The following is a 12,068-nucleotide window of genomic DNA, read 5'->3' as shown; positions in this document are numbered from 1 at the left end:
ATATCATCATGTCACGTTTTGTCATCAAGTCATGCCTGTCAAGAAGAGAGGACTGGTGGGGGTGGTCTGTACTTCTGCTCTCTATATGGTAGAGGGGAGGCACAGAGGACCCCAGGCTAGATTCTCTATTCGGTAGCTATGGTCGAGCAATCAAGGCCTAGCTTCTCAGGAGGTGATGCAGGCTGGTTCTTAAGTACAGTGTAGTCCCCAAGCCCCCACAAAGGAATGTCCACACACTGTATTGGTTAGAACACAGTCTTTATATAATCAATATTCAAGGTTATGTACACTTATCATAATAACTCACTTTGTACTTAGGAAAATCAACAATGGCAAATATATACAATTCTAAAGTGGTATCACACTTTGGATTAGATCTCATTAATGTGCATCAACAATACTGTAACAATGTCACACAGATCAATAGAGTGAAACCAGCAATAGAGAGAGGAGAGAAAATAAGATGGTTGAGCAATAGGCAGAATACTGGCCCCTACCACTAGACACAGTTCTGTGTGGAGATCCCCCCACCTGGGCAACCTGTAAAATAAAGATATAGCACAAGCCCAGTCCATATATTGTTCTGCAAGTCTTATTCCCTCCTATAATGTTTTTACCCCCCCAATGTACCTGGTGGAGTCGAGTTCTTCGAAGAGGCGTCGACAGATCCTTCTTGAGCGACCCCCTTTCAAGCGGGAGTCACGGATCGTCGAGAGGCGTCGAGAAGCGTCGAGGAACTCGGCGTTCAGCGGCGGGGAATCGACGGCCCTTCTTGAATGCCTTCCCTTTCAAGCAGGAGACACGGGGCGTCGAACGTCCGTCGAGGAACTCGGCGTTCGGCGTCGGGGAATCGACGGCCCTTCTTGAATGCCTTCCCTTTCAAGCGGGAGACACGGGGCGTCGAGCGTCCGACAACAAACAGGGTAGAACGGCGTCGATGAGGCGGCAGCTTCGATCCAAGCGGTGCTCGTCGACGACGGAGCGTTGGCGTCCTGCAAGGCAGAGGCGTGCGGGGCACCTCGACGACAATTGTTCTGGACCGCAAAGATTGTGGAGACGGGGGCCCGGCAAGGGCGTCGAGTCGTTCGAGTCTTTGGGGTCTTCGGGTGGCGGGAAACCCACCGGCAGGTTTCTCCTCGGCACGTTGGTCGTCCTCGACTTTCTCCGGCAGGATAAAGCGGTCGACGGTGCGGTCGAGGGAGTCCTTTGATTCCAATGTTCTTAGGCAAAGGAGCGGACGGCTCCGGTCGTCGGCGGCACAGCGTCAAGTGGTTCCCAAGGCTGGGCAACACAACTTCGACGGGCCTCCAGCGGTTACACAAACCTGCGAACCCTGGTCGACGGCAATGGGCTTCGACGGCGGCGATGTCCGGGTGCTTCACTTCGATCTCCTCGGCGGTCCCATCTCGGGTCGGCAGCCTTTCGAGGGTCTGTCTTCCAGGGCGCTTCGGCGAAGATGGAGCGGTGCTCGATGGTCCCTTGGAGCACGGAAAGAGGGCGCCTCACCAGGTCCTCTCTCGGGTCAGTCTTCGACGATTTCGGCAGCCTTCGGATCCGTCGAAGCAAATGCAGCAGCAAGTCTTCTTCTTCCAACTGGACATCGAGGATCAGCAGTTCCAGTTACTCTTAGAGTGGAGACTCAGCTCCAGAACGCTTCTGAACAATTACCAGTGGTGAGAGGTCCCCAGATATACTATTCTGTCTCTCACCCACACTGCTGGCACACATTCAGCAGCCAATCATACAGAAGGGCATTCATGCAGTCAGTCAGCCAATCAGGCACACAGTGCATTCAGGCCACACTCCTCCCTTTCAGACACTTCACAACAAGGAATGTGGATTGGGACAAGTACCCAGCCATTCAACACTACACACTGCATTCAGGCCAGTTTCGGGCAGGGCTGTCTCAGTCTTTGTCTCTCATGCCAGAAACCAGACAACCACAACAAGGAGTGTATATTGGTCACACACTCCATTCACCCAGGTACCACCCACAGGAGGTACCCACAACATACAGTCACTGGGAAGGCTCCAGTCAGTCTAGCTGGGCCTTCACAACAACACCATATATGGAACTTCCACCCAACAGCCGGTCAGGGGGAAGGGACAGAGTCAGGGCTTCCCAGGACTTTGGGAAACAAGGTAACAGGCAATAGAAAGCAAGAGGCCACAGGGGCCATCTTGTTTCCTATCAGGAATCAACTGATCCCAATGGCAGGGCCTGGGTATCCCAAAATGGAGGACACCCAGAGCACCTGTCAAATTCAGCATGGAGCTGCCAAAAGCCCATACCCTGCACTGTGGGCCACCCACAGGTGCCCAAAAAACATACACTAGGGGCACAGGGTTGTACCCCTACCCATGGGTGCCATGAGGGTATCCCATGGGTCTGTTCACCAAACCAAAAGAGAGAGCTACACTGCCAGGTGTCCCACATGGACTCCTGGGCAGAAGACAACACAGAACACAATATGAAAAAGAACTACATGACAAGGACAGGGAGGCCCTGTCCCTCCAATGCCTTTCCAGCATCACAATGCCCTAATATGTTAACTGGTGTCTGCCGAGAATATAATAATGGCACTTACATGTTGTGTTCTCCTGTAGTGATTGGTAATTTGTCTGTTAAAGGAACTAAACTCATTGCCAAAGAGAATACCTGCGCATTCATGGCAATGCCTGACATTGGGTATTTTCCCTCAAGGACACAGGAACGAGTTGCTCCAGTGTCTACAAGGAGCGAAAATGTCTTGCCTTCTATTGTTACCTTGACCCTTGGTTCGTCTTGGGGGTCCGGTGTCACTATTAGTAGAGGGGAAGGGAAGGAGGGACAAGTGCAAGACATAGGATCAAATATTGAGAACAGGGAGTGCGGCAGCAGGTGGCAGTGCAAGGTTAAGTGCAGAAAAACAGGTAATAGGTAAGTGCAAATAGGGGGGGTTGTAGGTTTGCAGATATAGCCCCAAGAGCAGGTTTGCCAGGATGAGCAGTGCAGGAGTGCAACTGGGAGGGCAGGAACCTGGGCCCATGGTTCAGAGGGTGGCTAGGTAACCAGTGCAATATCGGACAGATCAGCAAGGTAGCGGAAGAGAGAAGGCAGAGGTAAAGAGGAAAGAGCTGCTTCTGGAACCAGAGATGGTTCTGCTAAATTTTCAGAGAGGCAGGGAGGCTCTTCCAGCGGGAGGTACTAGCCGAAGAGAGAGATCTGCCCCCAAATCGTTGCTTGGAAAAGCGACTGACCCTCAGGGAGTTGGAGGTGGAAGAGCGAAGTAGGAAGATATTTCCGAAGGGAAAGCTGTAGATATTTTGATCCTTGGATCCACTGGGAGCCAATGGAGAGATTTCCGTGCTGGAGAGATTCGATCCCTGGGCTTGAGGCCAAGAACAAGTCCTGCAGTTCTGTACTGGATGAGTTGCAGAGGACGGAGAGTAGAGGCTGGCAGATTTAAAAGGAGGCCGTTACAGTGGACAAGGCGCGTGAGTCCGAGGGGGAGTCCAGTCGTAGCTCATAATCTACGGAGGAACGCTGCTGCATTCTAACTTTGCCATTTTTTCATTGAGTGAAGAAAACACTGGGGGTCATTACGAGTATGGCGGTAGCCATGGAGTAATTAGCTCCATGGCTGCCTCCCATACCGTGACCGTGTCCGGTGTTGTGCAATGGGGACTTACCGGTCTAGTCCGACCCTGGCGGGACCGGTAAGTCCCCTTTGCACAAACCATTCCCCATTCCCATTTGACCCCCCATAGGGCTCAATGGGAATGGGGAGGGCGCAAATAACGGGCTCGCGAATGGCAAGCCCGTTATTTGCGCCCTGGTCCCTTATCGGGACCCGTAAGGGACGTGTGGTCCGACCACACGTCCCTTGCGGTTCCCGTTAGGGGACCTTGGAATCGGGCGATAGGGGATTATCGGCACCAGTCTCCTTACCAGTGCCTGGTATCCCCTACCGCCCGACTCGTATTGACCCCCACTGTCTCTTTAATTCAAATGAAAGCCTACTTAATCTGCCTGCCGGCATGTAGCACCTGCACGAGGGAGAGTCCAGTGGTAGCCCAGTCATCAGCCAGGAGGAGCAAGTAGACCCGAGCCATGGTGTCTGGAGACTCGTCAGTAACAGCAGAGAGACCCAACACCAGAGCTAAACTGCATCCTCCACAGCTGCAGGTTTCACAACTACCATTGTTACCTTTGTTGAAGAGCAAAGTTAAGGCGTGTGGGCGATGGCGCTGTGCAGGCAAAAGTGTAACGGAACTGATTGTGAGTGGTAGCAATGTTCCCTCCCTGGTGCACACACCCCAAATGTTATCAGCCTTAAAAGTTGGGACGGATACATCGGAGGGGTTGGAGATGAAGTCAGCAAGGGCATGAATAGACCGATGCCCAGCACAAAAAAGGGTCCCCCAAAAATTGACGAGCAGACATAGAGTCTCGAGTTAAATGTGACTGATGCTGAACTAAATGAAATCTGACTGCACCTGGGGTTACAACAAAACAAGTCTCTGTTATGCGGCCATAAAAGAAACGCAGAGAGAGGCAGGATTGCTGAGGCCATTTCTGTTACTCCTGTCATCACTCCAACGAAACCTGACATAGCTGCAGCATATGAGCGGTCGCCTAGCTGTTCATCCACTCAGGTGACAAACGAAACAAGATCACAAGCAGTTGCGTATATCATAATTGATGAAATAGAAGCAAACGAGGAAGAAAAAGTGCATACCACAGTGAACATGAACACTGCAGATGACTCAATATACTCAGATGCATCCAACTTAATTGATACAACAGAAAAGCCTGAGCCGGCTGAGGTTGAGGCTCAAGAAAAAGCTCACAGTGAGGAGTCGTGTGCTTTGATAAAACTAAAGCAAACAAAATCGAAGTATGGAAAACAAGTACAGAGACACAAGGACGCCAAGATATACAACAAATGCAACATGGCGCGAAAGGTACAACAGATGTTAATGGATGCACAGACATTGAGGCACTCTTAACGAGACAACCACTACAGGAATCTGAGATAAACAAAGGAAGTATTTCAGACTTGTATGCCGCTAGCGTCCTAATTAATAGAGAAATACCTGCACGAAACCAGGTACATCTGTTGGCTTTTATCGCGACAAACTTGGCTCTCAAAGATGGTATCAAAATTGATGCTGCCCCTGCTGTACATTTGCCAATTTTACAGAATGAAACACCCAATGGGCATGAAATGCATGCAACTCTGATCGACGCTAGCAAAGGGGGGAACTCCAATGATATCAGTGGGTGTCAATTGATGCAAGCGAAAGACCAAAAGGTTCAAAGGGAAGGAAAGGAACCTTATGCGCAAGTTAAGCGACTGCTGCAGGATGCAAAAATTCAAATGCGACTCCACTAATTGGAAAAAAAGACCAGAAGATGCAACCTAATCATCCGTGAAACCTCAATAGCTGATGAGATTCGAGAACAAGAATGGAGAGAACATTTTATCAAGTCAATGAATGTGAGGGCCAATACAATCCCAGCAAACACAAAGTCATGCAGCCAACTACCCAATCAATGGAACTCCACATATATTCGAACAGGGGAGAGAAATGAAGCTAACCAACAAGGCGAAACGCATTCACATTACCTTGATACTAGTTATGTAAATGTGAAAGAAAATCAAACAACTAGAGGAGAGGAGGGAGTCGAGATACCTAAAATACCAGCTAAACGATGTTGGAAAACTCAAGTCTCCCTACCCCAAGTGCTTTTGGACATGACAAATGAATGGAGATAGAGAGAAATTCGGTTGCCTCACAAACCAACCTAACAATGGGCTCTAACAAAGAGAAAGGACTGACACATGAGATAAAGAATTATGCCGGATCAACTGACCAAGAATTTGTGAACATTTTAGGTTGTAAAAATAAGACGAACACTGATATACAAGTGAGGAAGAGTTACTACATCCTGCAGGAAAAAATCATCTCACCATTGCTGTAGGTATGCAGGTCCACAATAACGTTATGGCAGCATTGTCTATCTCTCTCGCGCCATATACAAAGTTATATGAATCAATAAGCGATAGCCTAAAGGATAATAACACACTGCTAGCGCTGATGCATACAAAACTAGCGGCACAGGAAATAACATCGGTAAAATTGGAAGCACGGCTTAATCAAGAGGCACAACCTCAGCCGCATGGCAAAGGAGACTCTATGACCTAGCCATTGGCGAACAAGATTAAAAAAACCTCACATGCCCTGCTAGACTCACTGAAGTGGATGAGGAAAGCTGTAGAAGCGAAAAGAGCTAGAACTGAAGGCACCACTGATAAAAGAGAACTTGAAACCACTGGAACAAAGAGTTCCTGTTACACTTGCCGCTGATAATACCATAAAACCGACAACAACGAATAAGGGCCTAAACAAACAAGCGGATTTCACTCGAGTGCTCGAACCAATTAATGACAAAAAAGGTGCCAAACACATACCGAACAGCAAATCGAACAAAGCAAAGCCATCTTCTATCATAGATGGAAAAGTGTTGAGCAGCTTCCTAAAAAGTCAAAATCTTTCTAGCAAGGAGAATGACGAACTGTCTGAGAAAAGAAAAGAAAATACAGAGACACCTAGACAGGTGAAATTAAAGTGGTGTTGGCAACACTAAAAAAAGAGAGCCACAGAAAGAGACCAAACCCTCTGACAATGCTGCATCTATCTAGTCTTTGTTCCTGTACAAGGACGGATGGACGTTAATCTAAACACTGAAGAAGCAAACAAAAGAACAGAGTCAGATGGATTACTAAAGGTGATCAAAAAACAAAGAATATCAAAGGTGCATTGTGCAGTCGAGGAACTGGTGCAAGGATGTTCTTGAGACATATATAAATTACAAAACAACAACATTTGCAAAAGGAAAAAAACAAAATAGAGTTTGATGGGAATAAAGGGAGTGAAAGCCATACCACTTCAGGAAGAATATTTAATGTAGAAGACAGTGACAGCAGAAGTGACTTGGATGAAGTCAATGTTTCATGTGATCTAATAGATGACGCGTCATTCTACATTGAGGAGGCAAAGAACAAATCACTACAAAGTGAGGTTGAAGATATAGAACAGCCCTCAGCAGACTCTCTCGTAACAGAAAATTCCTTGAACAAAATGGGTGAAAATGGAAGACAATGTGATGGTTTAACAGAGGATGACAATGACGACAATGCAGAATTCCTCACAATGGATCAAAAAAGAAGCAAACAACATTTGGAAGGGAAATACCCAATCAAAACGACAATGAGAAATGATAAGGAGTTAATAACCAAGACAATCTGGAATAAAACAAAAATGGCTGGGGACGCAAGGGTTAAGGATACAGGAAAGTCAAAGAAGTCAATGGAACCTGGCAATTACAAAGTCAAGCCAAAATTAAGAACAGAAAATATCCTTTCAGATAACGATGACACAAATTTGAATCGATAGAATGTGATCCAATTACTGCATTGCGTCCTTCAGCTAAGGAGCATAAATTAATATGACATAGCAGTCGTTGAATATATGGATGAACAACGAGTGGACTGTGTGATTCTTCATTTAAATTCAGCAAAAGTAAAAACAATCATGCTAAAGGAAGGATCAAAACTAATAAAACGAGGTTACGAATTGCATGATCACGACAAGCTGAAAAATGACACCGAGAGAGTTCATAATCAAAAAACTCGACCTTCCCGAGAGGCTAAAGAACCGAAGTTCAAAGTCTTTAAAAGGCAAGACAAAAAAAAATTAGAGTTTCAAAATAACGATTGACATCATGACCAATGATGTAGAAACAAACAAAGTTGAGGAAATAAACAACAGAAGTAAACTGCCCAGAGCCGATTGGTTGTGGCTAGCCAAATCACTGTCATTAAAAAACAAGAAGAATTAGCAAAAGCAGTCTGAAGGATTTGACCAAGAGACGGTGATCTTGTGTAATGCAAGGAGTTATCAACATCTGTTGAATAAACTGAACCCCCATCTAAAGCAAGCCTCGATAATATGCTTGCAAGAAACTTGGCTACAAGAGCTGCTAATCTGTGAAAATTACGACATCGACCTAAATCCAGCAATAAAGGGAAATAATGGAAGACCTTCAGCAGGTCTCTTGACATTGATCAGACAAAGAAGAGGCAATCAAATCATCAAAAAAGAGAATCCAAATCATTACATGCAATGGGTTCTATTGGAAACGAAGTCAAAGAACCTGAGAAACCAAGAAAGATCATTGATTTTGAATGTTTATTGGAACCCAGTGGGAATCAATAATGCAACTCATATAAATGGAATAGTGGAAGTAATAAAAAATCAATCAACATCAAATCCGCATTTAAAAAATCATATTATGCAGAGATTTGAATATAAAATGCCTGACCAAACAAGGAATTGCAAATTTGGATCTCCTAAGTATGGGTGCAAATGACGCTGCAAAACGGGCACAAATGGCTGCTGAGAACAATTTATATATGCTGAATGGTCAAGTAAATGGTGATATCCCGGGGAAACCAACCTGGACAAATGGTGTGGTGAGTTTCACAATTGATTACATCTGAGTCTCAAGATTCAATCTACACACGCTAATAAGTTTTGAAGTTGTACAATAATCTGACAGTGATTATAACATTCTAAAATTATCACGGCAAACGTGCCATGTGAAATTCAATTGGACCGAGAATTCCATTCTCAGGAACGTGGAGTTAAATTCAGCAGGCAACCGCCTAATTCTAAGGAAAAACGACATCAAGAAAATAACTGAAAAATATTTGGATCAAATGTGTAGACCTAATCCACAGTTAGATTATGAATCACTACTGAAGATGTATGAAATCAGAAAGTCGGCACAAAATTGGACTCTCTTAAAGCTAAACATCAATATAGTGTGCAACTGGTTGAGAAGAGAAAGCAATTACGCAAAGAAATCTGACAAATTAAGAAAAGGTGTACTGGAACGTCTCGATTAAAACAAATCAAACAAGCCCAACAGCTAAATAAAAACTGGCTAATTGAATTCCGACAATGGAGAGATCAGGAGCAAGGAGAGATAATGGTAGCCGCCTTATCAAAGGCAACCACAAGAGAAATGTGGGACATAATAAATAATGTAACTCTCAACCAACAGAAGTGGCTAATAAGCAGTGCCCCCAAATCTGAGTGCGTTAAGCACTACACCCAAGGTTTTGGAACCTTGGAGGCAGGGACGTCATTTCACCAAAATGCCAGGGGTAGCGGAAGTGACATCACATGACCCTTGACCTCTGATGACATAACAGGAAGTGGTGTCATTTGACCCCACCCCAAAGTGATATCACGGGAAGCGATGGAACATGACCTTTCACCCCTTGACAAAACAGGAAGTGGCATCACATAGCATTGTTCCTAGGCAAACTACGAAAAATATGGTCACAATATCACTTTAATGTGATATACATTTAATACAAGAATGGATCGCCATATGTATTCTTAAGATCAGTGTGAATAGGCCCATATTACCAATTTACTGTGAATGCAAGCAGATGTCCATGGCCAAATGAAATGATGTGCTATTGTATAGCACTTACGCTTAAGCGCTTTATATCGGACAAATATACATACAATATCACCGAACCTGTGTTGGTACTCATTTATCGACCTCAGAAGGATGAAAGGCTGAGTTGAGGTGTTTAAGAACAGACTATATCAGTGACTAAACCCATGAAGTGTGCCTGAAATAAACATTTAATGAGTGTAGCAATTATTGTATAGAATTCTAGAAAGACAAATTATTTGGTATTCCCATTCTTTCTTGTTTAGCGTCACTGCTGAAAGTGTTAGACTTGTGGAGCCCCTGTTCTTTTTTTAAATGTTTTTATTTTTAAGAGGCCTGAACAAGAAAGCCAGCCACTCCAGAAGCAAAAAACCACATGGTGCTGGCCATAGCCCAGGACCTTGCATTTAAATAAAGATTTAAATAAAAAAGGTTTTTTATTTTTGTTTACATTTTTTTACGGGTAGCAAGGTAAACCACAGGGGTAGCAAGGGAGACCTAGATCTAAGGGGTTGCAGTTGTGACCCCTGGCAACCCCTAAATGATGTCCCTGCTTGGAGGACGTCCAAGAGCAGTGATTTGTAGTTTTAAACAGACATTGGAAAATATTGAGGGACGAAACACAAATAGAAGTGGCCATAAGGAAACTAAAGGATTCCACCGCCTCTGGTCCTGATGGTTTGACAAATCTTAATTTAAAGAAAAATCCAGTAAATTGGGAAAAAATGATCAATATGCTATTTGTTCTGATTGGGAAACAAAAGAAAATCGCAGAAATTTTGAATAAAAGTATAAAAGTTGCCACATTCAAGAAAGGAAAACAAGACGACCCAAAAAATTATCGGCCAATGTCACTTCTTGCAACAATAGGGAAATGATTTGCCTCAGATTTCCAAACTAGCCTAACAAACTGAGCAGAAAGAAAACAACATCATTTATCCTCGTCAAACAGGGTTTACAAAGAGAACAGGCACTGAATTAAATCTCTTCCTTCTGTCAATGCTACAATTAAATTTGATTAGGAATAAGAAAGGCTTACAGCTGGCTTTCATAGATTTAAGCCAAGCTTTCGACGGAGTCAACAGCAATAAGTTATGGGCAAAATTAAGAAAATGGAATTTCCCAGATGAACTCTTAGATCCAATCAGAGCTCTACACATCATACCTCAACACAAATACGAATCTCGAATGAGGGTACTTTAAGAGCAGAATTAATCATTAATAAAGGAGTCAAACAAGGATGCCTCCTAGCAGCAACGCTTTTTAAGCTCTACATTGCAGTCCTCCTGGAAATTTAGTATGACATAAGGCATTTCCATCCGAAGATCAATGAACAGGAAGTGGCGATGATCTGCTATGCAGACGACATAGTCATTATTGACGAAACCCAAATTGGCCTCCAGCGCCTCTTAAACAAGCTACAGAATTCAATGTTGTTAAACAGTTTGGAGATAAACATCAACAAATCCAAAATTATTTCAATTGGTAGCGGAAAGAAATGGTCAACAAAAAAATTTAGCTGTCAAATCGGGGGCGAAGCCTTAGAGTGTGTCATAGAGATTCGCTACCTGGGTAGACGAATGAACATCTCATGAATCTAGAAATATTGGGAGGAAGAGGTTTATTCTAAAGTGAGGACGCTATGTTCCCAAGGCTCAATATTCAATGGAAGATTAGAAAAATTCTCCTTGTTGCCATCATGAATGTTCTATAAACAAAAAGTCGTACCTATGCCAATTTATGGAAGTGAGGCAGGGCTAAATATGTCATGGTGTATTTGGGCGAAACTCGAAAGTCTCTTCTGAAAGTCGATTCTAAAACTGCCCTGTAACATACCAACTGTTGCAATAAGAGCAGAGCTGGGCCTCGAATCTTTAGAGTCAAAAATGAAATGGAAATCAATAGCGCTATTGAGAAAAACCAATGAAGAGAATCTGGCAGAAGGGTAAAAAATTCTAATCAACAACGGTCTAGGAAATAGCACAATCATATCAAAGATGTGGAAAGTGGAATGGACGAAGATGCTTCTTGATTTAGACTCATCAATTGAAGAGTTGCTAACCAATCCAAATCGAGTTAAAGAAAAAGTAAACAGGCAGGATTGGATTCAAACAAGAGAGCAAAACTCTCATTGAAGCACCATAAAAACATGTCCAATGAACATCGCAAAAGGAATGTACTTCCTGAGTACCTGATGAAATTTCCATCAAAGTACTATAGAGAGAGGCTAAAGAAAATCTGACTCGGAGTCTATCCGACTAATGAATATAAGCATCTGATGGGGAAAAGAGGAATCAACGGTGGGACCTGTAGATTCTGCATGCAAATGAACCAGATGAAATCGACATAACACCTTCTATTGGAATGCATAGCGTCCAAGATGCAAGACTACAAACTCTGTAAGGACTGACCATGGACTCACGGTTCTTAAAGGTTTTAGTTTTTTTATAGAAATTGTGATAAAGTTTTCTGTAAATTGTAAAACTAATTTGCAATAAAAATTTTTTAAAATGTTATTAAAAAAGTAGTCAAGCCTATAGAGAACCAG

Source organism: Ambystoma mexicanum, chromosome 3p (genome assembly GCF_040938575.1).
Source record: "Ambystoma mexicanum isolate Mex_15411 chromosome 3p, UKY_AmexF1_1, whole genome shotgun sequence".
NCBI lineage: Eukaryota > Metazoa > Chordata > Amphibia > Caudata > Ambystomatidae > Ambystoma > Ambystoma mexicanum.
Note: the sequence above shows the minus strand (reverse complement) of the source record.